The sequence below is a fragment of the Ambystoma mexicanum genome, chromosome 4p (genome assembly GCF_040938575.1).
Source record: "Ambystoma mexicanum isolate Mex_15411 chromosome 4p, UKY_AmexF1_1, whole genome shotgun sequence".
In the NCBI taxonomy this organism is placed as follows: Eukaryota; Metazoa; Chordata; class Amphibia; order Caudata; family Ambystomatidae; genus Ambystoma; species Ambystoma mexicanum.
The window spans coordinates 845,856,411-845,874,129 of record NC_090927.1 but is presented as its reverse complement, the minus strand read 5'-3'; the positions used below and the strand labels follow the sequence as shown (position 1 = coordinate 845,874,129).

Below are 17,719 nucleotides of genomic sequence, written 5' to 3'. Positions count from 1 at the left end.
GCCTGATCGAGCGATGAGCGTGGTATCGTGTTGCAAGTGGCTGCATGGCTTAGCTTACTAAATGCAAATGCATAAGAGTAATATTCTTAGCATTTCTAGAGCCTACGGCCACACCACACTGAATGTGCCTGATCTCAGAAGCTAAGCAGTGTCAGGCCTAGTTAGTACCTGGATGGGAGACTGCCTGGGAATACCAGGTGCTGTAGGCTTTTTGTGCTCCAAGTTCAGGAAGTGAGCCATTTCTCTATTGCCTTTCAAAACTGCAAGGTCTAGCTGACTAGATGCTTAAAAGTACAAAACTCACTAGGCCCAGAGCCTACGGCGCCACCACACTGAATGCGTCTGATCTCGGATGCTAAGCAGTGTTGGGCCTAGTTAGTACCTGGATGGGAGACCGCCTGGGAATACCAGGTGCTGTAGGCTTTTTTGTGCTCCAAGTTCAGGAAGTGAGCCATTTCTCAATTGCCTTTCAAAACTGCAAGGTCTAGCCGACTAGATGCTTAAAAGTACAAAACTCACTAGGCCCACACCACACTGAATGCGCCCGATCTTGGAAGCTAAGCAGTGTCGGGCCTAGTTAGTACCTGGATGGGAGACGGCCTGGGAATACCAGGTGCTGTAGGCTGTTTTGTGCTCCATGATTAGTAATTGCCCAACTTCTCAATTACTTTTCAAATTTGGTATGTTTCCAAAATAATTGTATCCCGTTTAATAGCGGAAATGTTGGACAACATCATGAGGGTTGGAGCTACCTATTTACGTAGAATTAGCATACAGGTAGTGTGTTCATGGGTAATAAATCGATTTTCACATGTAATGCAGTACAGAGAATATTGAGTCCTTCAAGAGGCATGAAAGGAAACCATTATTGTGTTGATTGTTCTCTCCACCTCCCTGCAACAGACACAGGATGGATGAATTAAAGTTATCCTACCAGACATAGGAGTCCTGAATGGGCCCACCAGTCTTATATATCTCCCCTGATCGAGCCTCATCGAGCGCTGATCGAGCGATGAGCGTGGTATCATGTTGCAAGTGGCTGCATGGCTTAGCTTACTAAATGCAAATGCATAAGAGTAATATTCTTAGCATTTCTAGAGCCTACGGCCACACCACACTGAATGTGCCTGATCTCGTCTGATCTCGGAAGCTAAGCAGTGTCAGGCCTAGTTAGTACCTGGATGGGAGACCGCCTGGGAATACCAGGTGCTGTAGGCTTTTTTGTGCTCCAAGTTCAGGAAGTGAGCCATTTCTCTATTGCCTTTCAAAACTGCAAGGTCTAGCCGACTAGATGCTTAAAAGTACAAAACTCACTAGGCCCAGAGCCTACGGCCACACCACACTGAATGCGCCCGATCTCGTCTGATCTCGGAAGCTAAGCAGTGTCGGGCCTAGTTAGTACCTGGATGGGAGACGGCCTGGGAATACCAGGTGCTGTAGGCTATTTTGTGCTCCATGATTAGTAATTGCCCAACTTCCCAATTACTTTTCAAATTTGGTATGTTTCCAAAATAATTGTATCCCGTTTTATAGCGGAAATGTTGGACAACATCATGAGGGCTGGAGCTACCTATTTACATAGAATTAGCATACAGGTAGTGTGTTCATGGGTAATAAATCGACTTTCACATGTAGTGCAGTACAGAGAATATTGAGTCCTTCAAGAGGCATGAAAGAAAGCCATTATTGTGTTGATTGTTCTCTCCACCTCCCTGCAACAGAAACAGGATGGATGGATTAAAGTTATCCTACCAGACATAGGAGTCCTGAATGGGCCCACCAGTCTTATATATCTCGCCTGATCGAGCGCTGATCGAGCGATGAGCGTGGTATCATGTTGCAAGTGGCTGCATGGCTTAGCTTACTAAATGCAAATGCATAAGAGTAATATTCTTAGCATTTCTAGAGCCTACGGCCACACCACACTGAATGCGCCCCATCTCGTCTGATCTCGGAAGCTAAGCAGTGTTGGGCCTAGTTAGTACCTGAATGGGAGACCGCCTGGGAATACCAGGTGCTGTAGGCTTTTTTGTGCTTCAAGTTCAGGAAGTGAGCCATTTCTCAATTGCTTTTCAAAACTGCAAGGTCTAGCCGACTAGATGCTTAAAAGTACAAAACTCACTAGGTCCAGAGCCTACGGCCACGCCACACTGAATGCGCCCGATCTCGGAAGCTAAGCAGTGTTGGGCCTAGTTAGTACCTGGATGGGAGACCACCTGGGAATACCAGGTGCTGTAGGCTTTTTTGTGCTCCAAGTTCAGGAAGTGAGCCATTTCTCAATTGCCTTTCAAAACTGCAAGGTCTAGCCGACTAGATGCTTAAAAGTACAAAACTCACTAGGCCCAGAGCCTACGGCCACACCACACTGAATGCACCCGATCTCGTCTGATCTTGGAAGCTAAGCAGTGTCGGGCTTATTGGAAGCTAAGCAGTGTCGGGCTTAGTTAGTACCTGGATGGGAGACCGCCTGGGAATACCAGGTGCTGTAGACTTTTTTGTGCTCCAAGTTCAGGAAGTGAGCCATTTCTCAATTGAGTTTTCAAATTTGGTATGTTTCCAAAATAATTGTATCCCGTTTTATAGCGGAAATGTTGGACAACATCATGAGGGCTGGAGCTACCTATTTACATAGAATTAGCATACAGGTAGTGTGTTCATGGGTAATAAATCGACTTTCACATGTAATGCAGTACAGAGAATATTGAGTCCTTCAAGAGGCATGAAAGAAAGCCATTATTGTGTTGATTGTTCTCCCCACCTCCCTGCAACAGAAACAGGATGGATGGATTAAAGTTATCCTACCAGACATAGGAGTCCTGAATGGGCCCACCAGTCTTATATATCTCGCCTGATCGAGCGCTGATCGAGCGATGAGCGTGGTATCATGCTGCAAGTGGCTGCATGGCTTAGCTTACTAAATGCAAATGCATAAGAGTAATATTCTTAGCATTTCTAGAGCCTACGGCCACACCACACGGAATGCGCCCGATCTCGTCTGATCTCGGAAGCTAAGCAGTGTCGGGCCTAGTTAGTACCTGGATGGGAGACCGCCTGGGAATACCAGGTGCTGTCGGCTTTTTTGTGCTCCAAGTTCAGGAAGTGAGCCATTTCTCAATTGCCTTTCAAAACTGCAAGGTCTAGCCGACTAGATGCTTAAAAGTACAAAACTCACTAGGCCCAGAGCCTACGGCCACACCACCCTGAATTTGTCTGATCTCGGAAACTAAGCAGTGTCGAGCCATGTTAGTACCTGGATGGGAGACCGCCTGGGAATACCAGGTGCTGTGGGCTATTTTGTGCTCCATGATTAGTAATTGCGCAACTTCTGAATTACTTTTCAAATTTGGTATGTTTCCAAAATAATTGTATCCCGTTTTATAGCGGAAATGTTGGACAACATCATGAGGGCTGGAGCTACCTATTTACATAGAATTAGCATACAGGTAGTGTGTTCATGGGTAATAAATCGACTTTCACATGTAATGCAGTACAGAGAATATTGAGTCCTTCAAGAGGCATGAAAGAAAGCCATTATTGCATTGATTGTTCTCTCCACCTCCCTGCAACAGAAACAGGATGGATGGATTAAAGTTATCCTACCAGACATAGGAGTCCTGAATGGGCCCACCAGTCTTATATATCTCGCCTGATCGAGCGCTGATCGAGCGATGAGCGTGGTATCATGTTGCAAGTGGCTGCATGGCTTAGCTTACTAAATGCAAATGCATAAGAGTAATATTCTTAGCATTTCTAGAGCCTACGGCCACACCACACTGAATGCTTCCAATCTCGTCTGATCTCTGAAGCTAAACAGTGTTGGGCCTAGTTAGTACCTGGATGGGAGACTTCCTGGGAATACCAGGTGCTGTAGGCTTTTTTGTACTCCAAGTTCATGAAGTGAGCCATTTCTCAATTGCCTTTCAAAACTGCAAGGTCTAGCCGACTAGATGCTTAAAAGTACAAAACTCACTAGGCCCAGAGCCTACGGCCACACCACACTGAATGCGCCCGATCTCGTCTGATCTCGGAAGCTAAGCAGTGTTGGGCCTAGTTAGTACTTGGATGGTAGACCACCTGGGAATACCAGGTGCTGTAGGATTTTTTGTGCTCCAAGTTCAGGAAGTGAGCCATTTCTCAATTGGCTTTCAAAACTGCAAGGTCTAGCCGACTAGATGCTTAAAAGTACAAAACTCACTAGGCCCAGAGCCTACGGCCACACCACACTGAATGCGCCCGATCTTGTCTGTTCTCGGAAGCTAAGCAGTGGCTGGCCTAGTTAGTACCTGGATGGGAGACCGCCTGGGAATACCAGTTGCTGTAGGCTTTTTGTGCTCGAAGTTCAGGAAGTGATCCATTTCTCAATTGCCTTTCAAAACTGCAAGGTCTAGCCGACTAGATGCTTAAAAGTACAAAACTCACTAGGCCCAGAGCCTACGGCCACACCACACTGAATGCACCTGATCTTGTCTGATCTTGGAAGCTAAGCAGTGTCGGGCTTAGTTAGTACCTGGATGGGAGACCGCCTGGGAATACCAGGTGCTGTAGACTTTTTTGTGCTCCAAGTTCAGGAAGTGAGCCATTTCTCAAATGAGTTTTCAAATTTGGTATGTTTCCAAAATAATTGTATCCCGTTTTATAGCGGAAATGTTGGACAACATCATGAGGGCTGGAGCTACCTATTTACATAGAATTAGCATACAGGTAGTGTGTTCATGGGTAATAAATCGACTTTCACATGTAATGCAGTACAGAGAATATTGAGTCCTTCAAGAGGCATGAAAGAAAGCCATTATTGTGTTGATTGTTCTCCCCACCTCCCTGCAACAGAAACAGGATGGATGGATTAAAGTTATCCTACCAGACATAGGAGTCCTGAATGGGCCCACCAGTCTTATATATCTCGCCTGATCGAGCGCTGATCGAGCGATGAGCGTGGTATCATGCTGCAAGTGGCTGCATGGCTTAGCTTACTAAATGCAAATGCATAAGAGTAATATTCTTAGCATTTCTAGAGCCTACGGCCACACCACACTGAATGCGCCCAATCTCGTCTGATCTCGGAAGCTACACAGTGTCAGGCCTTGTTAGTACCTGGATGGGAGACCGCCTGGGAATACCAGGTGCTGTAGGCTTTTTTGTGCTCCAAGTTCAGGAAGTGAGCCATTTCTCAATTGCCTTTCAAAACTGCAAGGTCTAGCCGACTAGATGCTTAAAAGTACAAAACTCACTAGGCCTAGAGCCTACGGCCACACCACACTGAATGCGCCCGATCTCGTCTGATCTCAGAAGCTAAGCAGTGTCGGGCCTAGTTAGTACCTGGATGGGAGACTGCCTGGGAATACCAGGTGCTGTAGGCTTTTTTGTGCTCCAAGTTCAGGAAGTGAGCCATTTCTCAATTGCCTTTCAAAACTGCAAGGTCTAGCCGACTAGATGCTTAAAAGTACAAAACTCACTAGGCTCAGAGCCTACGGCCACACCACACTGAATGCGTCTGATCTCAGAAGCTAAGCAGTGTCGGGCCTAGTTAGTACCTAGATGGGAGACCACCTGGGAATACCAGGTGCTGTAGGCTTTTTTGTGCTCCAAGTTCAGGAAGTGAGCCATTTCTCAATTGCCTTTCAAAACTGCAAGGTATGACTAGATGCTTAAAAGTACAAAACTCACTAGGCCTAGAGCCTACGGCCACACCACACTGAATGTGCCCGATCTCGTCTGATCTCGGAAGCTAAGCAGTGTCAGGCCTAGTTAGTACCTGGATGGGAGACCACCTGGGAATACCAGGTGCTGTAGGCTTTTTTGTGCTCCAAGTTCAGGAAGTGTGCCATTTCTTAATTGCCTTTCAAAACTGCAAGCTCTAGCCGACTAGATGCTTAAAAGTACAAAACTCACTAGGTCCAGAGCCTACGGCCACACCACACTGAATGCGCCCGATCTCGTCTGATCTCGGAAACTAAGCAGTGTCGGGCCTAGTTAGTACCTGGATGGGAGACCGCCTGGGAATACCAGGTGCTGTAGGCTTTTTTGTGCTCCAAGTTCAGGAACTGAGCCATTTCTCTATTGCCTTTCAAAACTGCAAGGTCTAGCCGACTAGATGCTTAAAAGTACAAAACTCACTAGGCCCAGAGCCTACGGCCACACCACACTGAGTTCATCTGATCTCAGATGCTAAGCAGTGTCGGGCCTAGTTAGTACCTGGATGGGAGACTGCCTGGGAATACCATGTGCAGTAGACTTTTTTGTGCTCCAAGTTGAGGAAGTGAGCCATTTCTCAATTGCCTTTCAAATTTGGTATGTTTCCAAAATAATTGTATCCCGTTTTATAGCGGAAATGTTGGACAACATCATGAGGGCTGGAGCTACCTATTTACATAGAATTAGCATACAGGTAGTGTGTTAATGGGTAATAAATAGACTTTCACATGTAATGCAGTACAGAGAATATTGAGTCCTTCAAGAGGCATGAAAGAAAGCCATTATTGTGTTGATTGTTCTCTCCACCTCCCTGCAACAGAAACAGGATGGATGGATTAAAGGTATCCTACCAGACATAGGAGTCCTGAATGGGCCCACCAGTCTTATATATCTCGCCTGATCGAGCGCTGAGCGTGGTATCATGTTGCAAGTGGCTGCATGGCTTAGCTTACTAAATGCAAATGCATAAGAGTAATATTCTTAGCATTTCTAGAGCTTACGGCCACACCACACTGAATGCGCCCGATCTGGTCTGATCTCGGAAGCTAAGCAGTGTCGGGCCTAGTTAGTACTTGGATGGGAGACCGCCTGGGAATACCAAGTGCTGTATGCTTTTTTTGTGCTCCAAGTTCAGGAAGTGAGCCATTTCTCAATTGCCTTTCAAAACTGCAAGGTCTAGCCGACTAGATGCTTAAAAGTACAAAACTCACTAGGCCCGGAGACTACGGCCACATCACACTGAATGCGCCTGATCTCGGAAGCTAAGCAGTGCCAGGCCTAGTTAGTACCTGGATGGGAGACCGCCTGGAAATACCAGGTGCTGTAGGCTTTTTTGTGCTCCAAGTTCAGGAAGTGAGCCATTTCTCTATTGCCTTTCAAAACTGCAAGGTCTAGCCGACTAGATGCTTAAAAGTACAAAACTCACTACGCCCAGAGCCTACGGCCACACCGCACTGAATGCGCCCGATCTCGTCTGATCTTGGATGCTAAGCAGTGTCGGGCCTAGTTAGTACCTGGATGGGAGACTGCCTGGGAATACCAGGTGCTGTAGGCTTTTTTGTGCTCCAAGTTCAGGAAGTGAGCCATTTCTCAATTGCCTTTCAAAACTGCAAGGTCTAGCCGACTAGATGCTTAAAAGTACAAAACTCACTAGCCCCAGAGCCTACGGCCACACCACACTGAATGCGCCCGATCAGGTCTGATCTCGGAAGTTAAGCAGTGTCGGGCCTAGTTAGTACCTGGATGGGAGACCGCCTGGGAATACCAGGTGCTGTAGGCTTTTTGTGCTCCAAGTTCAGGAAGTGAGCCATTTCTCAATTGCCTTTCAAAACTGCAAGGTCTAGCCGACTAGATGCTTAAAAGTACAAAACTCACTAGGCCTAGAGCCTACGGCCACACCACACTGAATGCGCCCGATCTCGTCTGATCTCAGAAGCTAAGCAGTGTCGGGCCTAGTTAGTACCTGGATGGGAGACTGCCTGGGAATACCAGGTGCTGTAGGCTTTTTTGTGCTCCAAGTTCAGGAAGTGAGCCATTTCTCAATTGCCTTTCAAAACTGCAAGGTCTAGCCGACTAGATGCTTAAAAGTACAAAACTCACTAGGCTCAGAGCCTACGGCCACACCACACTGAATGCGTCTGATCTCGGAAGCTAAGCAGTGTCGGGCCTAGTTAGTACCTGGATGGGAGACTGCCTGGGAATACCAGGTGCTGTAGGCTTTTTTTGTGCTCCAAGTTCAGGAAGTGAGCCATTTCTCAATTGCCTTTCAAAACTGCAAGGTCTAGCCGACTAGATGCTTAAAAGTACAAAACTCACTAGGCCCAGAGCCTACAGCCACACCACACTGAATGCGCCCAATCTCGTCTGATCTCGGAAGCTAAGCAGTGTCGGGCCTAGTTAGTACCTGGATGGGAGACCACCTGGGAATACCTGGTGCTGTAGGTTTTTTTGTGCTCCAAGTACAGGAAGTGAGCCATTTCTCAATTGCCTTTCAAAACTGCAAGGTCTAGCCGACTAGATGCTTAAAAGTACAAAACTCACTAGGCCCAGAGCCCACGGCCACACCACACTGAATGCGCACTATCTCGTCTGGTCTCAGAAGCTAAGCAATGTCGGGCCTAGTTAGTACCTGGATGGGAGACCACCTGGGAATACCAGGTGCTGTAGGCTTTTTTGTGCTCCAAGTTCAGGAAGTGAGCCATTTCTCAATTGCCTTTCAAATTTGGTATGTTTCCAAAATAATTGTATCCCGTTTTATAGCGGAAATGTTGGACAACATCATGAGGGCTGGAGCTACCTATTTACATAGAATTTGCATACAGGTAGAGTGTTCATGGGTAATAAATCTACTTACACATGTAATGTAGTACAGAGAATATTGAGTCCTTCAAGAGGCATGAAAGAAAGCCATTATTGTGTTGATTGTTCTCTCCACCTCCCTGCAACAGAAACAGGATGGATGGATTAAAGTTATCCTATCAGACATAGGAGTCCTGAATGGGCCCACCAGTCTTATATATCTCGCCTGATCGAGCGCTGAGCGTGGTATCATGCTGGAAGTGGCTGCATGGCTTAGCTTACTAAATGCAAATACATAAGAGTAATATTCTTAGCTTTTCTAGAGCCTACGGCCACACCGCACGGAATGCGCCCAATCTTGTCTGATCTCGGTAGCTAAGCAGTGTTGGGCCTAGTTAGTACCTGGATGGGAGACCGCCTGGGAATAACAGATGCTTTAGGCTTTTTTGTGCTCCAAGTTCAGGAAGTGAGCCATTTCTCAATTGCCTTTCAAAACTGCAAGGTCTAGCCGACTAGATGCTTAAAAGTACAAAACTCACTAGGCCCAGAGCCTACGGCCACACCACACTGAATGCGCCCGATCTCCTCTGATCTTGGAAGCTAAGCAGTGTTGGGCCTAGTTAGTACCTGGATGGGAGACCGCCTGGGAATACCAGGTGCTGTAGGCTTTTTTGTGCTCCAAGTTCAGAAAGTGAGCCATTTCTCAATTGCCTTTCAAAACTGCAAGGTCTAGCCGACTAGATGCTTAAAAGTACAAAACTCACTAGGCCCAGAGCCTAGGGCCACACCACACTGAATTCGTCTGATCTCGGAAGCTAAGCAGTGTCGGGCCTAGTTAGTACCTGGATGGGAGACCGCCTGGGAATACCAGGTGCTGTAGGCTTTTTTGTGCTCCAAGTTCAGGAAGTGAGCCATTTCTCAATTGCCTTTCAAAACTGCAAGGTCTAGCCGACTAGATGCTTAAAAGTACAAAACTCACTAGGCCCAGAGCCTACGGCCACACTACACTGAATGCGCCTGATCTCATCTGATCTCGGAAGCTAAGCAGTGTCGGGCCTAGTTAGTACCTGGATGGGAGACCGCCTGGGAATACCAGGTGCTGTAGGCTTTTTTGTGCTCCAGGTTCAGGAAGTGAGCCATTTCTCAATTCCCTTTCAAAACTGCAAGGTCTAGCCGACTAGATGCTTAAAAGTACAAAACTCACTAGGCCCAGAGCCTACGGCCACACCACACTGAATGCGCCCAATCTCGTCTGATCTCGGAAGCTACGCAGTGTCAGGCCTTGTTAGTACCTGGATGGGAGACCGCCTGGGAATACCAGGTGCTGTAGGCTTTTTTGTGCTCCAAGTTCAGGAAGTGAGCCATTTCTCAATTGCCTTTCAAAACTGCAAGGTCTAGCCGACTATATGCTTAAAAGTACAAAACTCACTAGGCCTAGAGCCTACGGCCACACCACACTGAATGCGCCCGATCTCGTCTGATCTCAGAAGCTAAGCAGTGACGGGCCTAGTTAGTACCTGGATGGGAGACTGCCTGGGAATACCAGGTGCTGTAGGCTTTTTTGTGCTCCAAGTTCAGGAAGTGTGCCATTTCTTAATTGCCTTTCAAAACTGCAAGCTCTAGCCGACTAGATGCTTAAAAGTACAAAACTCACTAGGCCCAGAGCCTACGGCCACACCACACTGAATGCGCCCGATCTCGTCTGATCTTGGAAACTAAGCAGTGTCGGGCCTAGTTAGTACCTGGATGGGAGACCGCCTGGGAATACCAGGTGCTGTAGGCTTTTTTGTGCTCCAAGTTCAGGAACTGAGCCATTTCTCTATTGCCTTTCAAAACTGCAAGGTCTAGCCGACTAGATGCTTAAAAGTACAAAACTCACTAGGCCCAGAGCCTACGGCCACACCACACTGAGTTCATCTGATCTCAGATGCTAAGCAGTGTCGGGCCTAGTTAGTACCTGGATGGGAGACTGCCTGGGAATACCATGTGCAGTAGACTTTTTTGTGCTCCAAGTTGAGGAAGTGAGCCATTTCTCAATTGCCTTTCAAATTTGGTATGTTTCCAAAATAATTGTATCCCGTTTTATAGCGGAAATGTTGGACAACATCATGAGGGCTGGAGCTACCTATTTACATAGAATTAGCATACAGGTAGTGTGTTAATGGGTAATAAATAGACTTTCACATGTAATGCAGTACAGAGAATATTGAGTCCTTCAAGAGGCATGAAAGAAAGCCATTATTGTGTTGATTGTTCTCTCCACCTCCCTGCAACAGAAACAGGATGGATGGATTAAAGGTATCCTACCAGACATAGGAGTCCTGAATGGGCCCACCAGTCTTATATATCTCGCCTGATCGAGCGCTGAGCGTGGTATCATGTTGCAAGTGGCTGCATGGCTTAGCTTACTAAATGCAAATGCATAAGAGTAATATTCTTAGCATTTCTAGAGCTTACGGCCACACCACACTGAATGCGCCCGATCTGGTCTGATCTCGGAAGCTAAGCAGTGTCGGGCCTAGTTAGTACTTGGATGGGAGACCGCCTGGGAATACCAAGTGCTGTATGCTTTTTTTGTGCTCCAAGTTCAGGAAGTGAGCCATTTCTCAATTGCCTTTCAAAACTGCAAGGTCTAGCCGACTAGATGCTTAAAAGTACAAAACTCACTAGGCCCGGAGACTACGGCCACATCACACTGAATGCGCCTGATCTCGGAAGCTAAGCAGTGCCAGGCCTAGTTAGTACCTGGATGGGAGACCGCCTGGGAATACCAGGTGCTGTAGGCTTTTTTGTGCTCCAAGTTCAGGAAGTGAGCCATTTCTCTATTGCCTTTCAAAACTGCAAGGTCTAGCCGACTAGATGCTTAAAAGTACAAAACTCACTACGCCCAGAGCCTACAGCCACACCGCACTGAATGCGCCCGATCTCGTCTGATCTTGGATGCTAAGCAGTGTCGGGCCTAGTTAGTACCTGGATGGGAGACTGCCTGGGAATACCAGGTGCTGTAGGCTTTTTTGTGCTCCAAGTTCAGGAAGTGAGCCATTTCTCAATTGCCTTTCAAAACTGCAAGGTCTAGCCGACTAGATGCTTAAAAGTACAAAACTCACCAGCCCCAGAGCCTACGGCCACACCACACTGAATGCGCCCGATCAGGTCTGATCTCGGAAGTTAAGCAGTGTCGGGCCTAGTTAGTACCTGGATGGGAGACCGCCTGGGAATACCAGGTGCTGTAGGCTTTTTGTGCTCCAAGTTCAGGAAGTGAGCCATTTCTCAATTGCCTTTCAAAACTGCAAGGTCTAGCCGACTAGATGCTTAAAAGTACAAAACTCACTAGGCCTAGAGCCTACGGCCACACCACACTGAATGCGCCCGATCTCGTCTGATCTCAGAAGCTAAGCAGTGTCGGGCCTAGTTAGTACCTGGATGGGAGACTGCCTGGGAATACCAGGTGCTGTAGGCTTTTTTGTGCTCCAAGTTCAGGAAGTGAGCCATTTCTCAATTGCCTTTCAAAACTGCAAGGTCTAGCCGACTAGATGCTTAAAAGTACAAAACTCACTAGGCTCAGAGCCTACGGCCACACCACACTGAATGCGTCTGATCTCGGAAGCTAAGCAGTTTCGGGCCTAGTTAGTACCTGGATGGGAGACTGCCTGGGAATACCAGGTGCTGTAGGCTTTTTTTGTGCTCCAAGTTCAGGAAGTGAGCCATTTCTCAATTGCCTTTCAAAACTGCAAGGTCTAGCCGACTAGATGCTTAAAAGTACAAAACTCACTAGGCCCAGAGCCTACAGCCACACCACACTGAATGCGCCCGATCTCGTCTGATCTCGGAAGCTAAGCAGTGTCGGGCCTAGTTAGTACCTGGATGGGAGACCACCTGGGAATACCTGGTGCTGTAGGTTTTTTTGTGCTCCAAGTACAGGAAGTGAGCCATTTCTCAATTGCCTTTCAAAACTGCAAGGTCTAGCCGACTAGATGCTTAAAAGTACAAAACTCACTAGGCCCAGAGCCCACGGCCACACCACACTGAATGCGCACTATCTCGTCTGGTCTCAGAAGCTAAGCAATGTCGGGCCTAGTTAGTACCTGGATGGGAGACCACCTGGGAATACCAGGTGCTGTAGGCTTTTTTGTGCTCCAAGTTCAGGAAGTGAGCCATTTCTCAATTGCCTTTCAAATTTGGTATGTTTCCAAAATAATTGTATCCCGTTTTATAGCGGAAATGTTGGACAACATCATGAGGGCTGGAGCTACCTATTTACATAGAATTTGCATACAGGTAGAGTGTTCATGGGTAATAAATCTACTTACACATGTAATGTAGTACAGAGAATATTGAGTCCTTCAAGAGGCATGAAAGAAAGCCATTATTGTGTTGATTGTTCTCTCCACCTCCCTGCAACAGAAACAGGATGGATGGATTAAAGTTATCCTATCAGACATAGGAGTCCTGAATGGGCCCACCAGTCTTATATATCTCGCCTGATCGAGCGCTGAGCGTGGTATCATGCTGGAAGTGGCTGCATGGCTTAGCTTACTAAATGCAAATACATAAGAGTAATATTCTTAGCTTTTCTAGAGCCTACGGCCACACCGCACGGAATGCGCCCAATCTTGTCTGATCTCGGTAGCTAAGCAGTGTTGGGCCTAGTTAGTACCTGGATGGGAGACTGCCTGGGAATAACAGATGCTTTAGGCTTTTTTGTGCTCCAAGTTCAGGAAGTGAGCCATTTCTCAATTGCCTTTCAAAACTGCAAGGTCTAGCCGACTAGATGCTTAAAAGTACAAAACTGCGATCTCGTCTGATCTCGGAAGCTAAGCAGTGTCGGGCCTAGTTAGTACCTAGATGGGAGACCACCTGGGAATACCAGGTGCTGTAGGCTTTTTTGTGCTCCAAGTTCAGGAAGTGAGCCATTTCTCAATTGCCTTTCAAAACTGCAAGGTATGACTAGATGCTTAAAAGTACAAAACTCACTAGGCCTAGAGCCTACGGCCACACCACACTGAATGCGCCCGATCTCGTCTGATCTCGGAAGCTAAGCAGTGTCGGGCCTAGTTAGTACCTGGATGGGAGACCACCTGGGAATACCAGGTGCTGTAGGCTTTTTTGTGCTCCAAGTTCAGGAAGTGTGCCATTTCTTAATTGCCTTTCAAAACTGCAAGCTCTAGCCGACTAGATGCTTAAAAGTACAAAACTCACTAGGCCCAGAGCCTACGGCCACACCACACTGAATGCGCCCGATCTCGTCTGATCTCGGAAACTAAGCAGTGTCGGGCCTAGTTAGTACCTGGATGGGAGACCGCCTGGGAATACCAGGTGCTGTAGGCTTTTTTGTGCTCCAAGTTCAGGAACTGAGCCATTTCTCTATTGCCTTTCAAAACTGCAAGGTCTAGCCGACTAGATGCTTAAAAGTACAAAACTCACTAGGCCCAGAGCCTACGGCCACACCACACTGAATTCATCTGATCTCAGATGCTAAGCAGTGTCGGGCCTAGTTAGTACCTGGATGGGAGACCGCCTGGGAATACCATGTGCAGTAGACTTTTTTGTGCTCCAAGTTGAGGAAGTGAGCCATTTCTCAATTGCCTTTCAAATTTGGTATGTTTCCAAAATAATTGTATCCCGTTTTATAGCGGAAATGTTGGACAACATCATGAGGGCTGGAGCTACCTATTTACATAGAATTAGCATACAGGTAGTGTGTTAATGGGTAATAAATAGACTTTCACATGTAATGCAGTACAGAGAATATTGAGTCCTTCAAGAGGCATGAAAGAAAGCCATTATTGTGTTGATTGTTCTCTCCACCTCCCTGCAACAGAAACAGGATGGATGGATTAAAGGTATCCTACCAGACATAGGAGTCCTGAATGGGCCCACCAGTCTTATATATCTCGCCTGATCGAGCGCTGAGCGTGGTATCATGTTGCAAGTGGCTGCATGGCTTAGCTTACTAAATGCAAATGCATAAGAGTAATATTCTTAGCATTTCTAGAGCCTACGGCCACACCACACTGAATGCGCCCGATCTTGTCTGATCTCGGAAGCTAAGCAGTGTCGGGCCTAGTTAGTACTTGGATGGGAGACCGCCTGGGAATACCAAGTGCTGTATGCTTTTTTTGTGCTCCAAGTTCAGGAAGTGAGCCATTTCTCAATTGCCTTTCAAAACTGCAAGGTCTAGCCGACTAGATGCTTAAAAGTACAAAACTCACTAGGCCCGGAGACTACGGCCACATCACACTGAATGCGCCTGATCTCGGAAGCTAAGCAGTGCCAGGCCTAGTTAGTACCTGGATGGGAGACCGCCTGGGAATACCAGGTGCTGTAGGCTTTTTTGTGCTCCAAGTTCAGGAAGTGAGCCATTTCTCTATTGCCTTTCAAAACTGCAAGGTCTAGCCGACTAGATGCTTAAAAGTACAAAACTCACTACGCCCAGAGCCTACGGCCACACCGCACTGAATGCGCCCGATCTCGTCTGATCTTGGATGCTAAGCAGTGTCGGGCCTAGTTAGTACCTGGATGGGAGACTGCCTGGGAATACCAGGTGCTGTAGGCTTTTTTGTGCTCCAAGTTCAGGAAGTGAGCCATTTCTCAATTGCCTTTCAAAACTGCAAGGTCTAGCCGACTAGATGCTTAAAAGTACAAAACTCACTAGGCCCAGAGTCTACGGCCACACCACACTGAATGCGCTCGATCAGGTCTGATCTCGGAAGTTAAGCAGTGTCGGGCCTAGTTAGTACCTGGATGGGAGACCGCCTGGGAATACCAGGTGCTGTAGGCTTTTTGTGCTCCAAGTTCAGGAAGTGAGCCATTTCTCAATTGCCTTTCAAAACTGCAAGGTCTAGCCGACTAGATGCTTAAAAGTACAAAACTCACTAGGCCCAGAGCCTACGGCCACACCACACTGAATTCATCTGATCTCAGATGCTAAGCAGTGTCGGGCCTAGTTAGTACCTGGATGGGAGACCGCCTGGGAATACCATGTGCAGTAGACTTTTTTGTGCTCCAAGTTGAGGAAGTGAGCCATTTCTCAATTGCCTTTCAAATTTGGTATGTTTCCAAAATAATTGTATCCCGTTTTATAGCGGAAATGTTGGACAACATCATGAGGGCTGGAGCTACCTATTTACATAGAATTAGCATACAGGTAGTGTGTTAATGGGTAATAAATAGACTTTCACATGTAATGCAGTACAGAGAATATTGAGTCCTTCAAGAGGCATGAAAGAAAGCCATTATTGTGTTGATTGTTCTCTCCACCTCCCTGCAACAGAAACAGGATGGATGGATTAAAGGTATCCTACCAGACATAGGAGTCCTGAATGGGCCCACCAGTCTTATATATCTCGCCTGATCGAGCGCTGAGCGTGGTATCATGTTGCAAGTGGCTGCATGGCTTAGCTTACTAAATGCAAATGCATAAGAGTAATATTCTTAGCATTTCTAGAGCCTACGGCCACACCACACTGAATGCGCCCGATCTTGTCTGATCTTGGAAGCTAAGCAGTGTCGGGCCTAGTTAGTACTTGGATGGGAGACCGCCTGGGAATACCAAGTGCTGTATGCTTTTTTTGTGCTCCAAGTTCAGGAAGTGAGCCATTTCTCAATTGCCTTTCAAAACTGCAAGGTCTAGCCGACTAGATGCTTAAAAGTACAAAACTCACTAGGCCCGGAGACTACGGCCACATCACACTGAATGCGCCTGATCTCGGAAGCTAAGCAGTGCCAGGCCTAGTTAGTACCTGGATGGGAGACCGCCTGGGAATACCAGGTGCTGTAGGCTTTTTTGTGCTCCAAGTTCAGGAAGTGAGCCATTTCTCTATTGCCTTTCAAAACTGCAAGGTCTAGCCGACTAGATGCTTAAAAGTACAAAACTCACTACGCCCAGAGCCTACGGCCACACCGCACTGAATGCGCCCGATCTCGTCTGATCTTGGATGCTAAGCAGTGTCGGGCCTAGTTAGTACCTGGATGGGAGACTGCCTGGGAATACCAGGTGCTGTAGGCTTTTTTGTGCTCCAAGTTCAGGAAGTGAGCCATTTCTCAATTGCCTTTCAAAACTGCAAGGTCTAGCCGACTAGATGCTTAAAAGTACAAAACTCACTAGGCCCAGAGTCTACGGCCACACCACACTGAATGCGCTCGATCAGGTCTGATCTCGGAAGTTAAGCAGTGTCGGGCCTAGTTAGTACCTGGATGGGAGACCGCCTGGGAATACCAGGTGCTGTAGGCTTTTTGTGCTCCAAGTTCAGGAAGTGAGCCATTTCTCAATTGCCTTTCAAAACTGCAAGGTCTAGCCGACTAGATGCTTAAAAGTACAAAACTCACTAGGCCTAGAGCCTACGGCCACACCACACTGAATGCGCCCGATCTCGTCTGATCTCAGAAGCTAAGCAGTGTCGGGCCTAGTTAGTACCTGGATGGGAGACTGCCTGGGAATACCAGGTGCTGTAGGCTTTTTTGTGCTCCAAGTTCAGGAAGTGAGCCATTTCTCAATTGCCTTTCAAAACTGCAAGGTCTAGCCGACTAGATGCTTAAAAGTACAAAACTCACTAGGCTCAGAGCCTACGGCCACACCACACTGAATGCGTCTGATCTCGGAAGCTAAGCAGTGTCGGGCCTAGTTAGTACCTGGATGGGAGACTGCCTGGGAATACCAGGTGCTGTAGGCTTTTTTTGTGCTCCAAGTTCAGGAAGTGAGCCATTTCTCAATTGCCTTTCAAAACTGCAAGGTCTAGCCGACTAGATGCTTAAAAGTACAAAACTCACTAGGCCCAGAGCCTACAGCCACACCACACTGAATGCGCCCGATCTCGTCTGATCTCGGAAGCTAAGCAGTGTCGGGCCTAGTTAGTACCTGGATGGGAGACCACCTGGGAATACCTGGTGCTGTAGGTTTTTTTGTGCTCCAAGTACAGGAAGTGAGCCATTTCTCAATTGCCTTTCAAAACTGCAAGGTCTAGCCGACTAGATGCTTAAAAGTACAAAACTCACTAGGCCCAGAGCCCACGGCCACACCACACTGAATGCGCCCTATCTCGTCTGGTCTCGGAAGCTAAGCAATGTCGGGCCTAGTTAGTACCTGGATGGGAGACCACCTGGGAATACCAGGTGCTGTAGGCTTTTTTGTGCTCCAAGTTCAGGAAGTGAGCCATTTCTCAATTGCCTTTCAAAACTGCAAGGTCTAGCCGACTAGATGCTTAAAAGTACAAAACTCACTAGGCCCAGA

At 47.3% G+C, this 17,719-nt stretch overlaps 31 non-coding genes and 24 pseudogenes across 31 annotated transcripts; all 55 read left to right on the top strand.

Moving 5' to 3' along the window:
- Window positions 1-100: 100 nt before the first annotated feature.
- Window positions 101-209, top strand: LOC138458319 (5S ribosomal RNA; annotated as a pseudogene).
- Window positions 210-314: 105 nt separating this feature from the next.
- LOC138459345 (5S ribosomal RNA) lies at window positions 315-423 on the top strand (annotated as a pseudogene).
- A 676-nt stretch (window positions 424-1,099) lies between these two features.
- LOC138454629 (5S ribosomal RNA) lies at window positions 1,100-1,218 on the top strand. The gene has a single exon (XR_011261297.1). It is a non-coding gene; the product is annotated as a 5S ribosomal RNA (ribosomal RNA).
- A 106-nt stretch (window positions 1,219-1,324) lies between these two features.
- Window positions 1,325-1,443, top strand: LOC138464682 (5S ribosomal RNA). Its single transcript, XR_011267260.1, has one exon. It is a non-coding gene; the product is annotated as a 5S ribosomal RNA (ribosomal RNA).
- Window positions 1,444-1,907: 464 nt separating this feature from the next.
- LOC138454230 (5S ribosomal RNA) lies at window positions 1,908-2,026 on the top strand. The gene has a single exon (XR_011260916.1). It is a non-coding gene; the product is annotated as a 5S ribosomal RNA (ribosomal RNA).
- A 106-nt stretch (window positions 2,027-2,132) lies between these two features.
- Window positions 2,133-2,241, top strand: LOC138455957 (5S ribosomal RNA; annotated as a pseudogene).
- A 106-nt stretch (window positions 2,242-2,347) lies between these two features.
- LOC138456233 (5S ribosomal RNA) lies at window positions 2,348-2,492 on the top strand (annotated as a pseudogene).
- Window positions 2,493-2,957: 465 nt separating this feature from the next.
- LOC138453888 (5S ribosomal RNA) lies at window positions 2,958-3,076 on the top strand. Its single transcript, XR_011260589.1, has one exon. It is a non-coding gene; the product is annotated as a 5S ribosomal RNA (ribosomal RNA).
- A 679-nt stretch (window positions 3,077-3,755) lies between these two features.
- LOC138455910 (5S ribosomal RNA) lies at window positions 3,756-3,874 on the top strand (annotated as a pseudogene).
- A 106-nt stretch (window positions 3,875-3,980) lies between these two features.
- LOC138463264 (5S ribosomal RNA) lies at window positions 3,981-4,099 on the top strand. Its single transcript, XR_011265851.1, has one exon. It is a non-coding gene; the product is annotated as a 5S ribosomal RNA (ribosomal RNA).
- A 106-nt stretch (window positions 4,100-4,205) lies between these two features.
- On the top strand, window positions 4,206-4,324 carry LOC138456492 (5S ribosomal RNA; annotated as a pseudogene).
- Window positions 4,325-4,429: 105 nt separating this feature from the next.
- Window positions 4,430-4,548, top strand: LOC138455502 (5S ribosomal RNA; annotated as a pseudogene).
- Window positions 4,549-5,013: 465 nt separating this feature from the next.
- On the top strand, window positions 5,014-5,132 carry LOC138456039 (5S ribosomal RNA; annotated as a pseudogene).
- Window positions 5,133-5,238: 106 nt separating this feature from the next.
- Window positions 5,239-5,357, top strand: LOC138454007 (5S ribosomal RNA). The gene has a single exon (XR_011260703.1). It is a non-coding gene; the product is annotated as a 5S ribosomal RNA (ribosomal RNA).
- A 106-nt stretch (window positions 5,358-5,463) lies between these two features.
- LOC138456386 (5S ribosomal RNA) lies at window positions 5,464-5,572 on the top strand (annotated as a pseudogene).
- A 102-nt stretch (window positions 5,573-5,674) lies between these two features.
- On the top strand, window positions 5,675-5,793 carry LOC138464944 (5S ribosomal RNA). Its single transcript, XR_011267520.1, has one exon. It is a non-coding gene; the product is annotated as a 5S ribosomal RNA (ribosomal RNA).
- A 106-nt stretch (window positions 5,794-5,899) lies between these two features.
- Window positions 5,900-6,018, top strand: LOC138463217 (5S ribosomal RNA). The gene has a single exon (XR_011265803.1). It is a non-coding gene; the product is annotated as a 5S ribosomal RNA (ribosomal RNA).
- Window positions 6,019-6,686: 668 nt separating this feature from the next.
- LOC138455123 (5S ribosomal RNA) lies at window positions 6,687-6,805 on the top strand. The gene has a single exon (XR_011261765.1). It is a non-coding gene; the product is annotated as a 5S ribosomal RNA (ribosomal RNA).
- Window positions 6,806-6,912: 107 nt separating this feature from the next.
- LOC138459755 (5S ribosomal RNA) lies at window positions 6,913-7,021 on the top strand (annotated as a pseudogene).
- Window positions 7,022-7,127: 106 nt separating this feature from the next.
- Window positions 7,128-7,246, top strand: LOC138454937 (5S ribosomal RNA). Its single transcript, XR_011261592.1, has one exon. It is a non-coding gene; the product is annotated as a 5S ribosomal RNA (ribosomal RNA).
- Window positions 7,247-7,352: 106 nt separating this feature from the next.
- Window positions 7,353-7,471, top strand: LOC138463519 (5S ribosomal RNA). Its single transcript, XR_011266106.1, has one exon. It is a non-coding gene; the product is annotated as a 5S ribosomal RNA (ribosomal RNA).
- Window positions 7,472-7,576: 105 nt separating this feature from the next.
- On the top strand, window positions 7,577-7,695 carry LOC138454006 (5S ribosomal RNA). The gene has a single exon (XR_011260702.1). It is a non-coding gene; the product is annotated as a 5S ribosomal RNA (ribosomal RNA).
- A 106-nt stretch (window positions 7,696-7,801) lies between these two features.
- On the top strand, window positions 7,802-7,910 carry LOC138458075 (5S ribosomal RNA; annotated as a pseudogene).
- A 107-nt stretch (window positions 7,911-8,017) lies between these two features.
- LOC138453977 (5S ribosomal RNA) lies at window positions 8,018-8,136 on the top strand. Its single transcript, XR_011260675.1, has one exon. It is a non-coding gene; the product is annotated as a 5S ribosomal RNA (ribosomal RNA).
- A 106-nt stretch (window positions 8,137-8,242) lies between these two features.
- LOC138458104 (5S ribosomal RNA) lies at window positions 8,243-8,361 on the top strand (annotated as a pseudogene).
- Window positions 8,362-8,814: 453 nt separating this feature from the next.
- On the top strand, window positions 8,815-8,933 carry LOC138458914 (5S ribosomal RNA; annotated as a pseudogene).
- A 106-nt stretch (window positions 8,934-9,039) lies between these two features.
- LOC138463311 (5S ribosomal RNA) lies at window positions 9,040-9,158 on the top strand. Its single transcript, XR_011265898.1, has one exon. It is a non-coding gene; the product is annotated as a 5S ribosomal RNA (ribosomal RNA).
- A 106-nt stretch (window positions 9,159-9,264) lies between these two features.
- Window positions 9,265-9,373, top strand: LOC138458992 (5S ribosomal RNA; annotated as a pseudogene).
- A 106-nt stretch (window positions 9,374-9,479) lies between these two features.
- Window positions 9,480-9,598, top strand: LOC138462932 (5S ribosomal RNA). The gene has a single exon (XR_011265520.1). It is a non-coding gene; the product is annotated as a 5S ribosomal RNA (ribosomal RNA).
- A 106-nt stretch (window positions 9,599-9,704) lies between these two features.
- LOC138455874 (5S ribosomal RNA) lies at window positions 9,705-9,823 on the top strand (annotated as a pseudogene).
- Window positions 9,824-9,929: 106 nt separating this feature from the next.
- LOC138454664 (5S ribosomal RNA) lies at window positions 9,930-10,048 on the top strand. Its single transcript, XR_011261332.1, has one exon. It is a non-coding gene; the product is annotated as a 5S ribosomal RNA (ribosomal RNA).
- Window positions 10,049-10,154: 106 nt separating this feature from the next.
- On the top strand, window positions 10,155-10,273 carry LOC138454100 (5S ribosomal RNA). Its single transcript, XR_011260793.1, has one exon. It is a non-coding gene; the product is annotated as a 5S ribosomal RNA (ribosomal RNA).
- Window positions 10,274-10,941: 668 nt separating this feature from the next.
- Window positions 10,942-11,060, top strand: LOC138455122 (5S ribosomal RNA). Its single transcript, XR_011261764.1, has one exon. It is a non-coding gene; the product is annotated as a 5S ribosomal RNA (ribosomal RNA).
- Window positions 11,061-11,167: 107 nt separating this feature from the next.
- Window positions 11,168-11,276, top strand: LOC138459318 (5S ribosomal RNA; annotated as a pseudogene).
- Window positions 11,277-11,382: 106 nt separating this feature from the next.
- Window positions 11,383-11,501, top strand: LOC138454981 (5S ribosomal RNA). The gene has a single exon (XR_011261632.1). It is a non-coding gene; the product is annotated as a 5S ribosomal RNA (ribosomal RNA).
- A 106-nt stretch (window positions 11,502-11,607) lies between these two features.
- Window positions 11,608-11,726, top strand: LOC138463518 (5S ribosomal RNA). Its single transcript, XR_011266105.1, has one exon. It is a non-coding gene; the product is annotated as a 5S ribosomal RNA (ribosomal RNA).
- A 105-nt stretch (window positions 11,727-11,831) lies between these two features.
- Window positions 11,832-11,950, top strand: LOC138454005 (5S ribosomal RNA). The gene has a single exon (XR_011260701.1). It is a non-coding gene; the product is annotated as a 5S ribosomal RNA (ribosomal RNA).
- A 106-nt stretch (window positions 11,951-12,056) lies between these two features.
- LOC138459287 (5S ribosomal RNA) lies at window positions 12,057-12,165 on the top strand (annotated as a pseudogene).
- A 107-nt stretch (window positions 12,166-12,272) lies between these two features.
- LOC138461755 (5S ribosomal RNA) lies at window positions 12,273-12,391 on the top strand. The gene has a single exon (XR_011264362.1). It is a non-coding gene; the product is annotated as a 5S ribosomal RNA (ribosomal RNA).
- Window positions 12,392-12,497: 106 nt separating this feature from the next.
- LOC138458103 (5S ribosomal RNA) lies at window positions 12,498-12,616 on the top strand (annotated as a pseudogene).
- Window positions 12,617-13,069: 453 nt separating this feature from the next.
- Window positions 13,070-13,188, top strand: LOC138459426 (5S ribosomal RNA; annotated as a pseudogene).
- A 286-nt stretch (window positions 13,189-13,474) lies between these two features.
- Window positions 13,475-13,593, top strand: LOC138461867 (5S ribosomal RNA). Its single transcript, XR_011264472.1, has one exon. It is a non-coding gene; the product is annotated as a 5S ribosomal RNA (ribosomal RNA).
- Window positions 13,594-13,699: 106 nt separating this feature from the next.
- Window positions 13,700-13,818, top strand: LOC138463215 (5S ribosomal RNA). The gene has a single exon (XR_011265801.1). It is a non-coding gene; the product is annotated as a 5S ribosomal RNA (ribosomal RNA).
- A 668-nt stretch (window positions 13,819-14,486) lies between these two features.
- On the top strand, window positions 14,487-14,605 carry LOC138455030 (5S ribosomal RNA). Its single transcript, XR_011261677.1, has one exon. It is a non-coding gene; the product is annotated as a 5S ribosomal RNA (ribosomal RNA).
- Window positions 14,606-14,712: 107 nt separating this feature from the next.
- LOC138459317 (5S ribosomal RNA) lies at window positions 14,713-14,821 on the top strand (annotated as a pseudogene).
- Window positions 14,822-14,927: 106 nt separating this feature from the next.
- Window positions 14,928-15,046, top strand: LOC138454936 (5S ribosomal RNA). The gene has a single exon (XR_011261591.1). It is a non-coding gene; the product is annotated as a 5S ribosomal RNA (ribosomal RNA).
- Window positions 15,047-15,152: 106 nt separating this feature from the next.
- Window positions 15,153-15,271, top strand: LOC138454535 (5S ribosomal RNA). Its single transcript, XR_011261208.1, has one exon. It is a non-coding gene; the product is annotated as a 5S ribosomal RNA (ribosomal RNA).
- Window positions 15,272-15,938: 667 nt separating this feature from the next.
- On the top strand, window positions 15,939-16,057 carry LOC138455609 (5S ribosomal RNA; annotated as a pseudogene).
- Window positions 16,058-16,164: 107 nt separating this feature from the next.
- On the top strand, window positions 16,165-16,273 carry LOC138459316 (5S ribosomal RNA; annotated as a pseudogene).
- A 106-nt stretch (window positions 16,274-16,379) lies between these two features.
- LOC138454934 (5S ribosomal RNA) lies at window positions 16,380-16,498 on the top strand. The gene has a single exon (XR_011261590.1). It is a non-coding gene; the product is annotated as a 5S ribosomal RNA (ribosomal RNA).
- Window positions 16,499-16,604: 106 nt separating this feature from the next.
- LOC138454534 (5S ribosomal RNA) lies at window positions 16,605-16,723 on the top strand. The gene has a single exon (XR_011261207.1). It is a non-coding gene; the product is annotated as a 5S ribosomal RNA (ribosomal RNA).
- A 105-nt stretch (window positions 16,724-16,828) lies between these two features.
- On the top strand, window positions 16,829-16,947 carry LOC138454004 (5S ribosomal RNA). Its single transcript, XR_011260700.1, has one exon. It is a non-coding gene; the product is annotated as a 5S ribosomal RNA (ribosomal RNA).
- A 106-nt stretch (window positions 16,948-17,053) lies between these two features.
- On the top strand, window positions 17,054-17,162 carry LOC138458074 (5S ribosomal RNA; annotated as a pseudogene).
- A 107-nt stretch (window positions 17,163-17,269) lies between these two features.
- LOC138461754 (5S ribosomal RNA) lies at window positions 17,270-17,388 on the top strand. The gene has a single exon (XR_011264361.1). It is a non-coding gene; the product is annotated as a 5S ribosomal RNA (ribosomal RNA).
- Window positions 17,389-17,494: 106 nt separating this feature from the next.
- Window positions 17,495-17,613, top strand: LOC138455877 (5S ribosomal RNA; annotated as a pseudogene).
- The last annotated feature ends 106 nt before the right edge of the window (window positions 17,614-17,719 follow it).